This window comes from Pristiophorus japonicus, chromosome 12 (genome assembly GCF_044704955.1).
Source record: "Pristiophorus japonicus isolate sPriJap1 chromosome 12, sPriJap1.hap1, whole genome shotgun sequence".
Lineage (NCBI taxonomy): Eukaryota > Metazoa > Chordata > Chondrichthyes > Pristiophoridae > Pristiophorus > Pristiophorus japonicus.
In genome coordinates, this window is record NC_091988.1 from 144,539,728 (window position 1) to 144,557,914 (window position 18,187).

Consider the following 18,187-nt stretch of genomic DNA (forward strand, 5'->3'; position numbering starts at 1 on the left):
CAGATATCAAGCAGTTTCAGCTCCTTCATTTCTGAAAATTAAAATCTAAACATGTCATTTTGTTTCAATTTTTACAACCTAATTCCCTTTTAAATATCTTACAGACAGTATTTTAATATCAAAAAATGTAGGAGAAATGATAGTATATTTGACAGTAATCACTGACCTGCCGACCTGCAGAGTGTTGTGGGCCAGTGTAACCGAGGTAAACACCGGCAGTACTGCAGTGGAAATGCCACTGAGGGGTGGTGAGAAATCTTAAAGGTGCAGGTGTCCCGAAGATCAGAATCAAAGTTCCCACTGAAGGCCTTTAGCTGGGCCTGACTTGGAGGGAGAGGTGCCCCACATCTACTGTGGGAACGCAATGCCTTTACCACCGCTTCCTGGGGCCTACTGCCACATTTTACATGGTTGTGAATGATGCAATGGAAGGGAAATCCACCAGCAACATGGACTACACTGCCATTCAAATGCGGGGCTGGGGAAGGTGCAGCCAGTGGTGACAAGGGACAGTGGAAGGGAAATCCTGGTAGAGATAGGCCTCATTGCTCAAACTTTCCCTAATCATCTGCAGCGATCCTGGAGGAGAGTTCTCCCCACTATGTACAAGAACCAGTCTTACCCATTTTTAATACAAGGCTATCAACTCCTTGCAATAGATCTTGGAAGCTGTAGGAGTGAAAACCTTAATCAGGGGAAAAGTAATTTGGTAAAGTTAAAACATAAAACAAGAAAGGCTGAGAGAAAGGTTTAATGTGTTCATGGTAGAATAGCTGAATCCCCCATTCCAGCAATTAGGCTGAAACTCACAACAATGGGTCTCAGAAGGGCTGGGACTAAAATCAGAGAAATTCTCTGAGGAGATAACATTTCTATGAGCACCCACAAGACTTATATAGGCAGCTCACAGAAATAATGAGCTTGAGCTCGCCATGTTCCAGTCACACGAGATAACAGAAACAAGGCCCCTTTGAAATGAGTATCACCAGATGAATCTGTCAAGGACACAGTCTGAGAGCTAGCCTGGGAACAAGTTCACAGAAATGTAACACGTAACCTATAGGGGGCTTTTCCCCAGCAACAGTGGCCATAACTGAATGTACCAATGAAATCATTAGAAATTACTGTAACTGTAGTAACCAATGAAATTGCTGTAAACTATAGTAACCAATGAAATTGTTACAAACGGTATTAACCAATGTATTAGTAGCAGGTGGGCAGGGACTGGTGGCAAATAACCAATGGAACACTTCCCCACGTAGTTTCACCATTTTGACTGTATTTCAACTTTATAAAATGTAACTGCGCAGCCTGTCCCATGAGACTGGCGATTAGATCATCCAGTAGGGGAACTGATACAACTGGTTCTCCCTTGATTAATCAGGTTTTAATAAACAATTCTTTTCTCTATATAACGGACCTTTGTGTAGAGTGTTATATTTGTTATACTCCATAACATTTTGGCATAGTCGGCAGGATTTACAATAGGCAGCCTACATACGAGCATATACAGAAACATCACGAGTGAGTCTATTTAAATTACCACTCATAATCCGATGTGAGATGTTACAAGACGTGTCTGTTGCCCGGGGTACCTGAATCTGTGAAAGGTCTGTTATGGTGTAAAAGACTTGGGGAAATTAGGAAGTCATGATAGACATTATCATAAGGTATCAATGTGAGTGCTGCCTCTAAGTTCAAGGGGAACCGGGTAGAGGGACAATCAGTATCTTAGAATACAGATAAATCGATAAGGGTGTCAATGGGATTGCAAGCTCCAAGAGTAGGGGAAACTGATTAGAGGGACAATCAGTATCTAAGCCTACAGTTTAAATCAATATAAAGTCAGTGAGACCGTAGAAACTGGGTTTAGGTGAAACCAAATAGGGAGACGGTCAGTATCTGAGAATACAGTGAAACCGATATGGGGGTAGACATAACAAAACTGAGTATGACGTGTAAAGATATGCTGGACACTGCTCCCTTATGGAGGGGCCGGGTAGATATTTTTCAGACAACCATTAAAAAAAACTGATAGTGAATATGTTAAGTGACGAATGGGATCCAAAAATAGAGCTGGCCAAACAATAGAATTAATAAGCTTTGTTGAATGAAAAACTGGTGTGAATGTCTGTCTTCAAATGAAAAGTGCTTGTGTGATTTTTGACTGCGGAATATTTGAGGTGGGAATTAATGAATTTTTCATTTGTCTGATAGCCTGTTTAAAAAAATAGGGTAGCTGTCTATTTGTTTTAGCTCCACCCACTTTTTCAGACAGAGTCAAAAGTTTTTAACCCTTTGTAGTGTTATTCTAGATGTGGAAATTTTTAAGAAAGTGTGAACCTAGAATTGAATTACATTTTAAGTTAGAAATGCAGATGCGGATTTATTTTGATGATAAGTTACGGAGCTAGGAAATGCACAAAGGATAGGTTTGTTTAACAAAAGATGTTAAGTGACATGAAAGCTTCTAGCTCAGTAAAAAGAGTTTTAAATAAAAGATTGGCAGTACAATATTTCAATTGGGATTTTGAGATATTTCAGGTGACCTGATCAACATTGGACAATCTTGGGTTTGGACGCCTTTTTAATAAAAGTACACATCTGTGTAACTCTACCTCAACTACTGCATCAGAAGCTGAAGCTTAAAAAGATGTAATTTATGAGATACTGTATCACAAAGTATATCTTGAAGTTACAGAGCAAAAGATTTTCTACTTATGCTATTCCTACTTGGATTGGAGTTTTTAATGTTCAGCTTCTAAAACAGAAGTTACGCACATAATTATAAAGCAGGTGCTTTGCATTCTGTGATTGGTGAGTCACTTAGAAACAAAAGCATAAATGAGAATTCCAATATTTGACATTTTTTAATCCAAAAATACAAATACTACAAAAGGGGAGCAGAAATTAGGATGGGAACAATGAAGAGTTAATTTTGTTGTGAAGGTTTCAAATACCACTGTTTAATAAAAGGCACAACAAAATACTGAGATACATTCAAAATAAAATGTTAAATCTCATCTTTTAAACAAAAAGAAATAAAACTAAAAGGTTTGGAAACAATCTAGAAATACCTTTGGGGAACAGAGTAATTTTGATAGGCATGCTAATGTGGGAAGTGCCCAACTTCTTCAAAGGAACTGGGGGGCACTGGGCAAGTGGGGAGCTATCTGTGAAAGTGTAGAAGGAGTTTGGGCTACCTCAAAACAGGACTGCGGGCTGGTAAAATGCGAGCCTGTGGTGATCCCAGGACCCAAGCATACTCCCCACCGGAATACCCGATAAAAACAGAAGCCGCACAGGCTGTGAGACAGATAGTGGGGGATTTACTGGAAAGCTGTATACTTCGAGATGTAGCGGGAACAACAAACTCCCCTGTCTGGCCCGTGCAATAGCCGGACGGATCATACCGGGTAACTATTGATTATACTGCCCTCAATAAGGTGACTCCCTGTCAACATCCCATCGTGGCCAGCCCAGTCACAATATTTAATGGATTAAAACCAGAGCATAAGGTTTTCACCATATTAGACATAGCCAATGGATTATGGTCCATACCCCTGTCAAAAGAGTCCCAAGATAAATTCGCCTTCACAGTCGGCGACCATCAGTACACCTGGACACGGGTCCCACAAGGGCTCCACAATAGCCCGGCTATATTCCACCAGACTATGAGTCAAGCCATAGAAAAGGTGAATTTAACCCTGTATAGAAGTACAATACTACAATACGTAGATGACCTACTGATAGCATCCGAGGATGATAGGGGACATACAGGAGTACTTATAAAGTTCCTGAAAGTCCTGCAAGACGCAGGATTCAAAGTAAATCCCAAATCGGAGAAGCCTTGGTACAGTACCTGGGACACGAAATATCCCAAGGAACTAGGACCATGTCCAATGACAGGAAGGAAGCCATTAGGATCATGCCCTGACCAAAAACAGCCCGAGGGGGGCTCTTTAACTACGGTAGGAATTTTGTACCTAACTTCGCAGCAATCGCAGAACCAATACAACGGCTAGTGAAAGGGGAAAACCATCCTTAGAAACTATAGAGTGAGGCCCCGAACAAGAAACGGCATATGGTAATCTGAAGGAAGCCCTAATGTCAGCTCCAGGGCTGGGACTCCCGAAAATGGATCTCCCGTTCCATATATATTGTGAGCACCAGGGAGACTTCTATGGAGCCGTGGTGACACAAATGCATGGGGATAGGATGAGACCCGTAGCTTGCTACTCGACTCAGCAATCACCAGTGGTTGCCGGTCTGTCTAGGTGCGTGGCCGCACTGGATTGTGCCACTTGGGCAGTCAAAATTAGCGAGCCTGTCATAATGACAGGAGAAATAGTACTGCACACAAAACACACACTGGTGGAAATGCTAAATACAGGGAAGCTCAACGTCCGCCGAGCAAAATGGGAGGCAGTCCTATTACCACATGATTGACTCTGATCAAGGAACTCATTTCACTGGTCAAGTAATGAACGAAACTTGTAGAATATTTGGTATTAAGCAGAAATTTCACATCCCATATCACCCCCAGAGTTCAGGGATGGTAGAGAGAATGAATCGGAACCTTAAAACCGCCTTGAGCAAGGCAATACAGGAAATAGGGCTGGCATGGACTGAACTCCTACCGACAATATTAATGAGGCTGTGTGCCACACCAAACAGAACCACGGGGATTAACCCCGTATGAATTAATGACCGGACGCACAATGAGGTTACCAGAAGGAATAATGACAGGAGGAGTCGACTACGAGACAGAATCAGAAAGGGAATTCAGTGAGCAGTTGAAAGGTATGCAACAGGAGATCCAAGAAAGGCAGAAGGAGGAGGACGAAGGCAGTGAGACAACCACCTCGGCTATAATTCCCGAGGTGGGGGCGAAGGTAATGGTTAAGGAAGTGGCAGAGAAAGCAGGGTTCGCACCTCGGTGGAGCGGACCATATGAGGAATTAATTAGTGGAGATACGTGCGCTTGCATGAATATGAAAGGTAGGGGTCGGTGGAAGCACTGGTCCCAGCTGCAAGAATATAAAGGTACGACAGATGGTGGAACCTAGGGTAATCCCAGTAAAACAGTCCTTAAGATCCGCTTTAGAGTATAAGGAGTGGAAGGACAAACTGATAGATGGACTTTTTAGAGGATTAGGATATACATTTGCAATATTAGGGTTACTGGCTATAATAAAATGGATCTGGAAAAGGGCACATGCCCAGAGAAACAATGCAAACAATCGGCTGAAATAGAAATGGTAAGAATTTAACCCCTGAGACGCCAGGCTGTAATCTCTCAACAGGAAAAGAATGTGGCTTGTTGCAAAGATTCTGACAGGCGCCTTAACCCTCACTAGCTTGGGAGAAGTGACTAGGACACTTAACACGGGGACAAGTGACTGAGGAACAGCAAGGCGTGTATTACATGGATTCGGGTGACGTTGTGTGTGAGACCGGAAAGCTGACGGTGGCGGTTGAAACAACAATAGACTTAGGGTGCAGCATCGGAATGCTGTACCTAATACAATGGACAAAGGGCTTGAAAAACCCGTGGACATGGGCCCATACAAAGTTGACAAATTGGGTAAACAAGACCTCGGTATGTCAGATAATCTGGGGGTGGGAGAGGAAAAAATGCACTCAGAAGGAAGGGGTGCAGATAAGGTGTACGCCACAGGACATTGAATGCTCAGGAGTACCTCAGCCAGGAGAGGACAAGCAAAGGTTGTGCCCGCCCTCCAAATGCACATATGGGACCAGTGGTGATTGGTGCTGGGAGGTTGTTCCCCGAGATATACCCACCACCACTGCCCCACCAACTACTACAGCCCTTGTTACTACTGCCCCCCCACCCTCCACCCCCATCGGAACCCCTGGAGAGCCCAAATATAACCAAGGGGGCTCCAGGGCCGCTAGTAATAAAACAAATAAAAGACAGAATCCACTTCGGGGTGTGACAGCGGGTGATTACAGTATTTTTAAACCTGACGGATATAACTATCCCCATTTTCTGCGAGCCCAGAATAGCTGCATTATATAAGAATCTGACACTACGAGCCTGAGAGAGGTCAGAGTCTAACACCATGAAACTTGTGGTGACCCGAAAGATGAGGAGAAAAAGGGGTATATTAGAAATGGTAGGTGTGGGCTATGCGGCCGTGGTCGCGACAGTTAACACGGTAGACCTTCAGGCCATAAATGAACAAGTCAGTACTTTAACCCGTATCTTAAAGGGGCTGTCAGAAAGAGGAGATGATAACACCAGCTGCAGGCCCAATAAAGGGATGGGACCGAAAGAGAAATACTGCAAGTAGCCCACACTTTAAAAGACCATGCAAAGGCCATTAACCTGCTGAGTGATCGAACTGCTAAGGCAAGTGTGGCCGGTGTGTGTGCAGGGTATGGAGCATGGATGCTAGCCTCAGTGGAACATAATTTGGAACAATTACAGAACGGGGAGGTCCCGGACTGGATAACCAACAACGTTTTTAAAACTTGGACGCTGGATAAAAATCCTATTCAAGCCTGTCAGATTCGGAGGAATAGCCACGCATGGGTCCCTGAGAATAGATGCGTCAGTGGCCACCAGAATATAATAGGATTCATAGTAAGCATTCCCCAGTATAAACTTACTGAAGGACAAAGTCTATACAAAGTTACAAACATAGGGGAAGTAAGAAACCAAACACGAGTAAAGTATCACAAGCTGCATCAATATGTTATTAAAAATGGGAATAAGACCAAGGGTGTATCTATAACAGATTGTTATAAGAATAACCAAGTTGTGTTATGTCAAGAGTCGTTTCAGGAGGGAAAAGATGACTGTGGATATGGCCAAAAAGAGGGATACGTCCTAAGCATCACTCCATGGGCATTAGACTATGCGACTATAGCGGCATCACAAGGAGATGGATAGTGGTGCGTCAGCACAACAGTCGCTAACCTAGGGGTGATAACATGCCCTATCGAACGCTCTGACTTCTGTATGAAGCCTAAACATGAGATCAACGTCGAAGGATATACAATATACCCGGAGCTGAAGGAAGAGACCAACGCTGGCATGATACGATACGATAAAAGCGGGGTATAAAGATTTTGGAGAACCACAAGGACAATCGATCACTATGCTGAGGGAAGAACAGACGGCACTGGAAAGGAGTGTGTTTGACCAACAAAGGAAGTACAGTGTCTTAAAGGAATAAATTGACAAACTACAAAAAGACACTGATAAAGAACTGACTGACCCGCCGTGGTAATCTCGACTCTACCATTTCGGACCCTAAACATACACCCTTGGATCAGAATGATATCCCATGTATTAGTCCAAGTGCAGCTGATAGAGGTGCTAATACTCTTGGGAGAATGTGCAGGCAGATACAAGAGACGCAGAGTGAAGACATTGGCCAAGGCCCTTAACCAAGAACGCAGAAAGCCTTTGCTAGATCCAAAAAGGGGTAATCAAACACAAAGACGGCACGAGTACCTGACATGAGTCCTGAGTGTCTCAATCTTATCGCCTGATCAACAAAATCAGGGCGAGAGACACAAGAGTCAAGACAGGGAAAGGCAGGGAAAGGAAAATTGTTGTTCACGGTGGGTATTTGGGGTAACCACCTGATCAAATGGGGGATTGTAGGAACAAAAACCTTAATCAGGGGAAAAGTAATTTGGTAAAGTTAAAACATAAAGCAAGAATGGCTGAGAGAAAGGTTTAATGTGTTCATGGTAGAATAGCTGAATCCCAAAATCCAGCAATTAGGCTGAAACACAGAACAACGGGTCTCTCAAGGGTTAGGACTAAGGTCAGAGAAATTCTCTAAGGAGATAACAGTTCTATGAGCACCTACAAGACTTATGTAGATAGCTCACAGAAATAATGAGCTTGAGGCTGCCATGTTCCAGTCACACGAGATAACAGAAACAAGGCCCCTTTGAAATGAGTATAGCCAGATAGATCTGTCAAGGACATAGTCTGAGAACTAGCCTGGGAACAAGTTCACAGAAATGTAACACGTAACCTATAGGGGGCTTTTTCCCAGCAACAGTGGCCATAACTGAATGTACCAATGAAATCATTAGAAATTACTGTAACTGTAGTAACCAATGAAATTGCTGTAAACCGTGTTAACCAATGTCGATTAGCACAGTGGTTCTCAATATGAGTCCGCGGACATCTGGGGGTAGTGTAGAGACCCTCCAGGGGGTCCAAGAGAAAACCCCAATTGGTCACGGAGAACGAGCCAGTGCGGAGCGACTGGGAGATGCTGACCGGGATGGTGAATGGTCACCATGTTGGCAGCATCAGTGGTTCTGTGCTGCAGGAAGTGGAGAAGAAAAAGGAGGGAGGGAAAAAGGCCAGCGGATGCTTGATTGGCAGCTGCAAGATTCACTGATTGATCCCGGAACATCTGGAACTTTTCCCTGTTCTGACAAAAGGTCATTGACCTGAAACGTTAACCCTGTTTCTCATTCCACAGATGCTGCCTGACGTGCTGAGTATTTCAAGCAATTTCTGTTTTTATTTCAGATTTCCAGCATCTGCAGTATTTTACTTTTTATACTAGTGTTTAATTCACTGCCACTTCTCTTCTAGGAATGCCCAGCTTGAAGAAGTTCTGCTCTTCTCTCTGATGGGATTTCCGCTTGTCTCTTTTACCTTGTTCATCTTCATTGTTTTCGGTTTCCCTTCTCGTGTTTGATAGACCCATCTTTTGTTTCTTTACTTGTCCCATTACCATCTCCTTTTGCCTTGTACAATCATTTAATCTCTCCTGCCTTCCACCCTATCACAGACCTTCCCTTTTGTTCTTTGTTCCCCTCCCCCTTTCCCGACCCCTGCACCTGCTAAAAATCTGTTACATCTCTAACTTTTTCCAGTTTTGATAGAACATCATCGACCTGAAACATTAACTCAGTTTCTCTCTCCACAGATGCTGCCTGACCTGCTAAGTATTTCCACCATTTTCTGTTTTTATTTTGGATTTCCAGCATCTGCAGAATTTTGCTTTTGCAGCTATAAGATTCTTTGATTGACAGCTGTGTACAGGTCTGGCAGTTAGTTGACAGCAGATGGGACTAATCACAAAGTGAAATGACAGGGAGTAGCCAATGGAAGTGCAAGGAAGGGGAGCTGATTACCCACCCACATGGCAAGGTGAAGCTCTTCATAAGAACATAAAAAGTAGGATCAGGAGTAGGCCATTTGGCTCTTCGACCCTCCTCTGCCATTCAGTGAGATCATGGCTGATCTTCTACCTCAACTCCACTTGCCTGCACTATCCCGATATCCCTTGATTCCCTTAATATCCAAAAATCTGTTGATCTCTGTCTTGAATATACTCAAGGACTGAGCCTCCACAGCCCTCTGGAGTAGAGAATTCCAAAGATTCACCACCCTGTAAATGAAGAAATGTTTTCTCATCTCAGTCCTAAATGGCCAAGCCCTTATTCTGAGACTGTGACCCCTTGTTCTAAACTCCCCAGCCAGGGGAAACAACCTCCTTGCCAAGCCCTGTAAGAATTCTGTATTTTTCAATGAGATCACCTCTCATTCTAAAGAATATAGGCCTAGTCTATTCAATCTCTCCTCATAGGACAATCCCTCTCATCCCAGAAATCAGTCTGGTGAACCTTCATTCACTCCCTCTATGGCAAGTATATCCTTCCTTAGATAAAGGAGCCCAAAACTGTACACAATACTCCAGGTGTGGTCTCACCAGGGCCCTATATAATTGCAGTAAGATGGCTTTACTCTTATACTCAAATCTTCTTGTAATGAAGGCCAACATACTTGCTTGCTGTACCTGCATGTTAACTTTCAGTGATTCATGTACAAGAACACCCAGGTCCCTCTGAACACCAACATTTCCCAATCTCTCACCATTTAAAAAATACTCTGCTTTTCGTTTTTTCCTACCAAAGTGGATAACTTCACATTTCTCCACATTATATTCCATGTTCCTTGCCCATTCATTCAGTCTATCTATATCCCCCTCAAGCCTCTTTGCATCCTCCTCACAACTTACATTCCCGCCTATCTTTGTATCATCAGCAAACTTGGATATATTACATTTGGTCCCCTCATCCAAATCATTGATATGTATATTGTAAATAGCTGAGACCCTAGCACTGATCCTTGCGGTACCTCACTAGTTACAGCCTGCCAACACGAAAATGACCCGTTTATTCCTACTCTCTGTTTTCTGTGTGTTAACCAATCCTCAATCCATGCTAGTATATTACCCCTAATCCTATGAGTCCTAATTTTGTGTAATAACCTCTTGTGTGGCACCTTATCAAATGCCTTCTGAAAATCCAAATATACATCCACTGGTTCCCCCTTAGCTATTTTGTTACTTACAACCTCAAAAAACTCTAACAGATTTGTCAAACATGCTTTCCTATTCATAAATCTGTGTTGACTCTGCCCAGTCTTATTATTATTTTCTAATAATAGATTCTAGCATTTTCCTTATGACTGATGTCAGGCTAACTAATCTGTAGTTCCCCGTTTTCTCTCATTTGTGACCTTCCAATCGCGGGAACCATTCTAGAATCTATGGAAATTTCGAAGCTAACAACCAATGCATCCACTATTTCTAGAGCCACCTCTTTCAAAACCCTAGGATGTAGGCCATCAGGTCCAGGGGATTTATTGGTTTTCAGTCCGATTAATTCTCCAGTATCATTTTTTACTTGATACTAATTTATTTCAGTTCCTCATTCTCGCTGGACCCTCGATTCTCCACTATTTCTGGCAAGTTTTTGCATCTTCTTCCGTGAAGACAGACGCAAAGTATTTGTTTAATTTCTGTGCCATTTCCTTATTCCCCTTATAATTTCTCCTGTCTCAGCCTGTAAGGGACCCACATTTATTTTCACTAATATTTTTCTTTTTACATATCTACTGAAGCTTTTACAGTCTGATTTATCTCTTGCTAGTTTACTCTCCTATTCTATTTTTCTTTTCTTTATCAATTTCTTGGGTCCTCATTTGCTGAATTTTAAAATTCTCCCAATCCTCAGGCTTACTGTTCTTTTTGGTAACATTATAGGCCTCTTCCTTTGATCTAATACTATTTTTGACTTCTCTTGTTAGCCATGGTTGGTCCACTTTTCCTGTGGAATTTTTGTGCCTTAAAGGAATGTATATTTGTTGTAAATTATGTATTACATCGTACCTTTTAATGTCATTTCCCAATCTACCTCAGCCAATTCACCCCTCATACCTACATAATTTGCTTTGTTTAGATTTAAGATCCTCATTTCGGATTCAACTAAATCGTTTTCAACCTCAATATAAAATTCTATCATATTATGGTCACTCTCCCTAAAGGCTCCTTTACTACAAGCTTATTAATTAACTTTTTCTCATTGCACAATATGGAAGCTGCCCCTGGACATGTGGTGAGATTTGATTCGTCCGTTGTTCGAGCAGTTCAGCAGAGTCAGCGAGTGTGATCTAATGAAGGTGCGGGCGAGACTTGGGTGGGGAAAGGAGAAATGGTGGCGATTGACAGGAAGATGGGGAACAGAGGAAGGAATGAGAGGACGATGGAGGTAGAAAATGTAAGTGTGCAAGGAGTTTATAGCATTGTAATTTAGATGCGGGAATCTGTGATTACTAATCCATTTGAAAAGAGGTCCTTCAACCAACAAAGTTTGAGAACCACTGCTTTAGTGCTTCACAACCAATGAAGTACTTACTTTTAAATGTAGTCACTGTTGTGATGTTGGGAACCATGGCCTGCTTAAGCTTAAAAACAGGGCAGTAGTGGGACTAACCTCAAGTGGCAGATAGTGGTACCGACTGACTGCTGCATTGATGCCTGTCCCCTTTTTTGGAGCTCCCGTTGGAAACAAGCAGGATCTTGCTACAGATATGCAAATCAGGGTCAAATGATGCAGTTAAAATCATGCTGATATTTTTGTCTCTGCCCGTGTGCATCACTACTTCGAGCTCTTGCCCAACCAACCATGGCAAGTAGAAGTCAGGAACTGCCATTTCCAGTGATGATTAAAGGGATCCTCAGGTGTTTCAGGAATAGCTAGATGGAGCTTTTGAAGATGCTGGTGGGCTTTCCAATATAATGTAGTTGCTGCTGTAGGTTCTACACACACATGTTTTGTTGTATTCCTAATGCTAAATGCACCATTTTTTTATCCGTTCATGAGATACCGGCTTCAGTGGCAAGGCCAGCATTTATTGCCCATCCTTAATTGCCCTTGAGAAGATGTTGGTGAGCCGCCTTTTTGAACCGCTGCAATCCGTGTGGCGAAGGTGCTCTCACAGTGCTGTTAGGGAGGGAGTTGAACAATAATGAAGGAACGGCGATATACTTCCATGTCAGGATGGTATGTGACTTGGAGGGGAACATGGAAGTGGTGATGAGTCCATGTGCCTGCTGCCCTTGTCTTTCTAGGTGGTAAAAGTCGTGGGTTTGGGAGGTGCTGTCGAAGAAGCCTTGGCAACTTGCTGCAACCATGGTACGCCGGTGGTGGAGGGAGTGAATGTTTAAGGTGGTAGATGGTGTGTCAATCAAGTGGGCTGCTTTGCCCTGGATGGTCTCAAGTTTCTTGAGTGTTGTTGGAGCTGCACTCATCAGGCAAGTGGAGAATATCCCATCACACTCCTGACTTGTGCCTTGTAGAGAGTGGAAAGGCTTTAGTGAGTCAGGAGGTGAGACACTTGCCACAGAATACCCAGCTCTTGTAGCCACAGTATTTATGTGGCTGGTCCAGTTAAGTTTCTGGTCAATGGTGACCCCCCCAGGACGTTGATGGTGATGGATTTAGTGATGGTAATGTCAAGGGGCAGTGGTTAGATTCTCACTTATTGGTGATGGTTATTGCCTGGAACTTGTGTGGCGCAAATCATAATTGCCATTTATCAGCCCAAGCCTGAATCTCATCCAGGTCTTGCTGCATGTGGGCATGGACTGCTTCATTTTCTGAGGAGTTGTGAATGGAACTGAACACTGTGCAGTCATCAGTGAACATCCCCATTACTGAACTTATGATGGAGGGAAGGTCATTGATGGAACAGCTGAAGATGGTTGGGCTAAGGTCACTGCCCTGAGGAACTCATGCAGTGATGTCCTGGGGCTGTGATAATTGACCTTCAACCACTATCTTCCTTTGTGCTAGGTATGACTCCAGCCAGAGGAGATTTTTCGCCATGATTCCCATTGACTTCAGTTTTACTAGGACTCCTTGATGTCACGCTCGATCAAATGCTGCCTTCATGTCAAGGGCAGTCACTCTCACCTCACCTCTGGAATTCAGCTCTTTTGTCCATGTTTGGACCAAGGCCAAACATGAGGTCGAGAGCCGAGTGGTCCTGGCGGAACCCATACTGGACATCGGTGAGCAGGTTATTGGTGCCTCTTGATAGCACTGTCGACGATACCTTCTGATGATCGAGAGTAAAATGATGAGGCGGTAGTTGGCTGGATTGGATTTGTCCTGCTTTTCGTGGACAGGACATACCTGGGCATTTTTCCACATTGTCAGATAGATGGCAGTGTTATAGTTGTACTGAAACAGCTTAGCTAGAGCACAGCTAATTCGGGAGCACAAGTCTTCAACATGACAGCTGGGATGTTGTCAGGACCCATAGCCTTTGTTGCATCCAGAGTGCTCAGCCATTTCTTGATATCACATGGAGTGAATTGAATTGGCTGAAGACTGGCTTCTGTGATGTTGGGGACCTCAGGAGGAGGCCAATATGGATCATCCACTTGGCACTTCAGGCTGAAGATGGTTGCAAATGCTTCAGCCTTGACATTTACACTCACGTGCTGGGCTCCGCTATCATTGAGGATGGGGATATTCATGGAGCCCCCTCCTTCCATTAGTTGTTTAATGGTCCATCACCATTCACAACTGAATGTGGCATGACTGCAGAGCTTTGATCTGATCCGTTGATTGTGGGATTGCTGAGCCATGTCTATGGCATGCTGCTTCCGCTGCTTAGCCTGCATGTAGTCCTGTGTTGCAGCTTCCCCAGGTTGGCACCTCATTTGTAGGTACACTTGGTGCTGCTCCTGGCATGCTCTTCTACACTCCACATTGAATAAAGATTGATCCCCTAGCTTGATGGTAATGGTAGAGTGAGGGATATACTGGGCCATGAGTTTACATATAGTGCTGTCCTCAGTGTGAAGATGGAACTTTGTCTCCACAATGACAGTGCGGTGGTCACTGCTACTAATACTGTCCATGGACAGATGCATCTGCGACAGGTAGATTGGTCAGGACGAGGTCATGTAGGTTTTTCTCTCGTGTTGGTTCTCTCACCACCTGCCACAGGCCCAGTCTGGCAGCTATGTCCTTCAGGAGTCGGTCACCCTGGTCAGTAGTGGTGCTACCGAGCTACTCTTGGTGATGGACATTGAAGTCCCCCACCCAGAGTACATTCTGTGCCATTGCTACTCTCAGTGCTTCTTCCAAGTAGTGTTCAACATGGAGGAGTATTGATTCATCAGCCTGAGGGAGGCGATAGGTTGTAAAATGCAGGAGGTTTCCTTGCTCATGCTTGACTTGAAGACATGAGACTCCATAGGGTCCGGAGTCAATGTTGAGGATTCCCAGGGCCACTCCCTCCTGACTGTATACCACTGAGCCGCCAACCCTGCTGCTGTGTCTGTCCTTCTGGTGGGAAAAGACAAACCCAGGGATGGTGGTGGAGGAGTCTGGGGCATTGGCTGAAAGGTATGATTCTGTGAGTATGACTATGTCAGGCTGTTGCTTGACTATTCCGTGGGACAGCTCTCCCAATTTTGGCACAAGTCCCCAGATGTTGGTGAGGAGGACTTTGCAGGGTCGACTGGGCTCGGTGGACTTTTGTCATGTTTGTAGCCAGTGCTGAGGTCGATACCATGTGGTCCACCCAGTTTTATTCTTCTGGTTGTTTCTCATAGTGGTTGTGTACTATTGCATGGCTTGCTAGGCCATTTCAGAGGGCAATTAAGAGTCAACCACTTTTCTGTAGGTCTGGAGTCACATATAGAATCAGACCGGGTAAGGACGGCAGAGTTGCTTCCCTAAAGGACATTAGTGAACCAGATGGATTTTTCATGACAATCTGGTAGTTTCATGGTCACCATTACTGATACTTTCCTTTTATTCCAGATTTATTTAATTCACTGAATTTAAATTCCCCAGCTGCCGTGGTGAGATTTGAACTTGTGTCTCTGGATCATTAGTCCAGGCCTCTGGATTACTAGTCCAGTAAAATTACCATTTGTGATATATTCGCAGAGCACAAGCACACACAGCTTCCAACATGGCAGGCAGCTCTCTCGAAGCCTCCGGAAATCTGCCTGGTTCTGTTCAATGATTAACTCTGCAATTGCAGTACACAATACGTCCACATCCATAGTGTGGAGCTATAAACATTACAAGCTTACAGACATTACACTTCTCCCTCCTTAATGAAGAAGTTATTATAACAATCATCATACATAACTTTCATGTTTATACATAACACAGGATATAAACTTATTTTTTTTTCCATATTTACAAATTTAACTTTACCACTTGTTTTCTGTTTCGAAGAGGATACCATCGCTCTCGAACAGAACCTTCCAAACATGGTGTCGAATCTAAACTCATTCGAGACTCATCCTGAGGAACATTTTCCTCCTCGGAATTTCCTTGATTTTTATTTGAATTCAATCTAAGTTCAGGCTCTTTGTTTTCCTGACTCGGACTCAGACTTTCATTCTGATTCTCTCCTGGATTTGTTTCCAGTACATTGGATTTAGGATTTGCTACTGGTGTATCAAAACTATCTGATGAGTCAGAAATAATTGAATCATTTCCATCTTCAACTCCTTCCATGTCTGTAGGTAAAATATGATCAATATGAACAAACCTAACCTGTCCATTATCAAACATCTTGACCAAATATGTGCGAGGACCACATATCTTCACCACTCTTCCTGGTAACCACTTTACCCATTTATGGTGATGGTTCTTCACTCTCACCTTCTGGTTTAATTTCACACTTCTCTCTTTTACTCTACCTCTATCATGATTCTCTTTCTGTCTTAATTGTGTCTCTTCTACGGACTGTGCCAAATTTGGCTTTAACAACGAGCATCTGGTTCGTGGCTGTCGTTTGAGAAACAACTCTGCTGGTGTTCTTCCAGGAGTTGTATGAGGAGTATTTCGATATGTAATCAAAAAATTAGCCAATTTATGATCCAATGACAATTTTCTTTTCCTTGAATTTGGATCTAACATTTGTTTTATGAGGGCACATTTTACAATTTGTACAGTGCGCTCTGCTGCACCATTCGAAGCAGGATGGTATGGTGGAACCTTGGTATGTTTCACACCATTTTTGCTTGTGAATTGTGCAAATTATTCTGAACGAAATTGTGGTCCTTTATCCAAAACAATCTCTTCAGGGAGGCCAAATGCAGAAAATAATTTTCGTAAAATATCCAATGTTTTACTTGTTGTTATTTTCCACATTGGAAACACCTCAACCCACTTTGAATGGCTATGAATCACAATGAACAATTGTTGTCCTTCTAACTCAGCAAAATCAATATGTAGCCTTTGCCACACCCTGGGAGGCCATTTCCATGCCTATAATGGTACTGGTGGTGGTTGCTTGCTTACCGATTGACATGTCGTACACTGACTCACGATGTACTCTATATCTTTATCAAGATCTGGCCACCATAAATAACTGCGTGCAAAACTCTTAGTCAAGCACATTCCCACGTGCTGGTCATGGAGGTCTACAAATAATTTAGACCTGAATTTATTTGATATAACCAATCTTGCACCCCACATGATACAATCTTTATCGACTGATAATTCATTCCTACGAATGAAGAATGGATGTGTATCTTTGTCTGTTACTTGGTTTGGCCATCCATTTGCAATATATTTATACACCTTTGACATCACTGGGTCACGTTTGGTTGCTCTACCAATCTCTTCAGCTGTGACTGGCAGTTCATCAATGTATGAAAAATAAAACACTTCTTCCCTATCCGGTGTAACTTGTGATGGGGAAGGCAATCTAGACATTGCATCAGCATTACTGTGATCAGCTGATTGTCTGTATTCAATATCATATGTATATTCTGACAAAATCAAAGCCCATCTCTGCATTCGGGCTGCAGCTAATGTTGGAACTGGGGACTTTGGATGGAGGATTGCTGTTAGGGGCTTACCTTACTTAAGGAAGGATATACTAGCTTTGGAGGGGGTACAGAGACGATTCACTAGGCTGATTCCGGAGATGAGAGGGTTACCTTGTGATGATAGATTGAGCAGACTGGGTCTTTACTCCGAGTTCAGAAGGATGAGGGATGATCTTATAGAAACATTTAAAATAATGAAAGGGATAGACAAGATCGAGGCAGAGAGGTTGTTTCCACTGGTCGGGGAGACTAGAACTAGGGGGCACAGCCTCAAAATACGGAGGAGCCAATTTAAAACCAAGTTGAGAAGGAATTTCTTCTCCCAGAGGGTTGTAAATCTATGGAATTCTCTGCCCAAGGAAGCAGTTGAGGCTAGCTCATTGAATGTATTCAAATCACAGATAGATAGATTTTTAACCAATAAGGGAATTAAGGGTTACGGGGAGCGGGCGGGTAAGTGGAGCTGAGTCCACAGCCAGATCAGCCATGATCTTGTTGAATGGCGGAGCAGGCTCGAGGGGCTAGATGGCCTACTCCTGTTCCTAATTCTTATGTTCTTATGTTCTTATGCTCCGTAACGATGGTAAACTTATGACCATACAAGTACTTGTGAAACTTCTTGACCCCAAAAATTAATGCCAAAGCTTCCTTTTCAATTTGCGCATATTACTCTCACTGGCACTGAGAGTGCGTGAAGCAAAAGCAATTGGTCTCTCCTCACCACGACTTAATACATGAGAGGTTATTGCCCTAACTCCATACGGAGAGGCATCACATGCTAGCTTAATCTCCTTAGATATGTCATAGTGAACTAACATGGTGCTCTCTACCAATTTGCTTTTACGCTCCTTGAATGCTGTATCGCATTCTTTTGACCACTTCCAATGGACCTATTTTTTCAAAAGTTCATTCAGTGGATGTAATACTGTAGCCACATTTGGTAGGAACTTCCCATAATAGTTCAAAAGACCCAAGAATGAACAAAGTTCAGTGACATTCCTGGGAGTGAGTGCATTTCT

General features: G+C 43.2%; 1 protein-coding gene across 1 annotated transcript in view; it reads right to left on the reverse strand.

Annotated features, from left to right (window-relative positions):
* The window catches only part of LOC139276875 (cadherin-like protein 26), a 111,709-nt gene that overhangs the window by 276 nt on the left and 93,246 nt on the right, over positions 1–18,187 (reverse strand). The window lies entirely within an intron of this gene.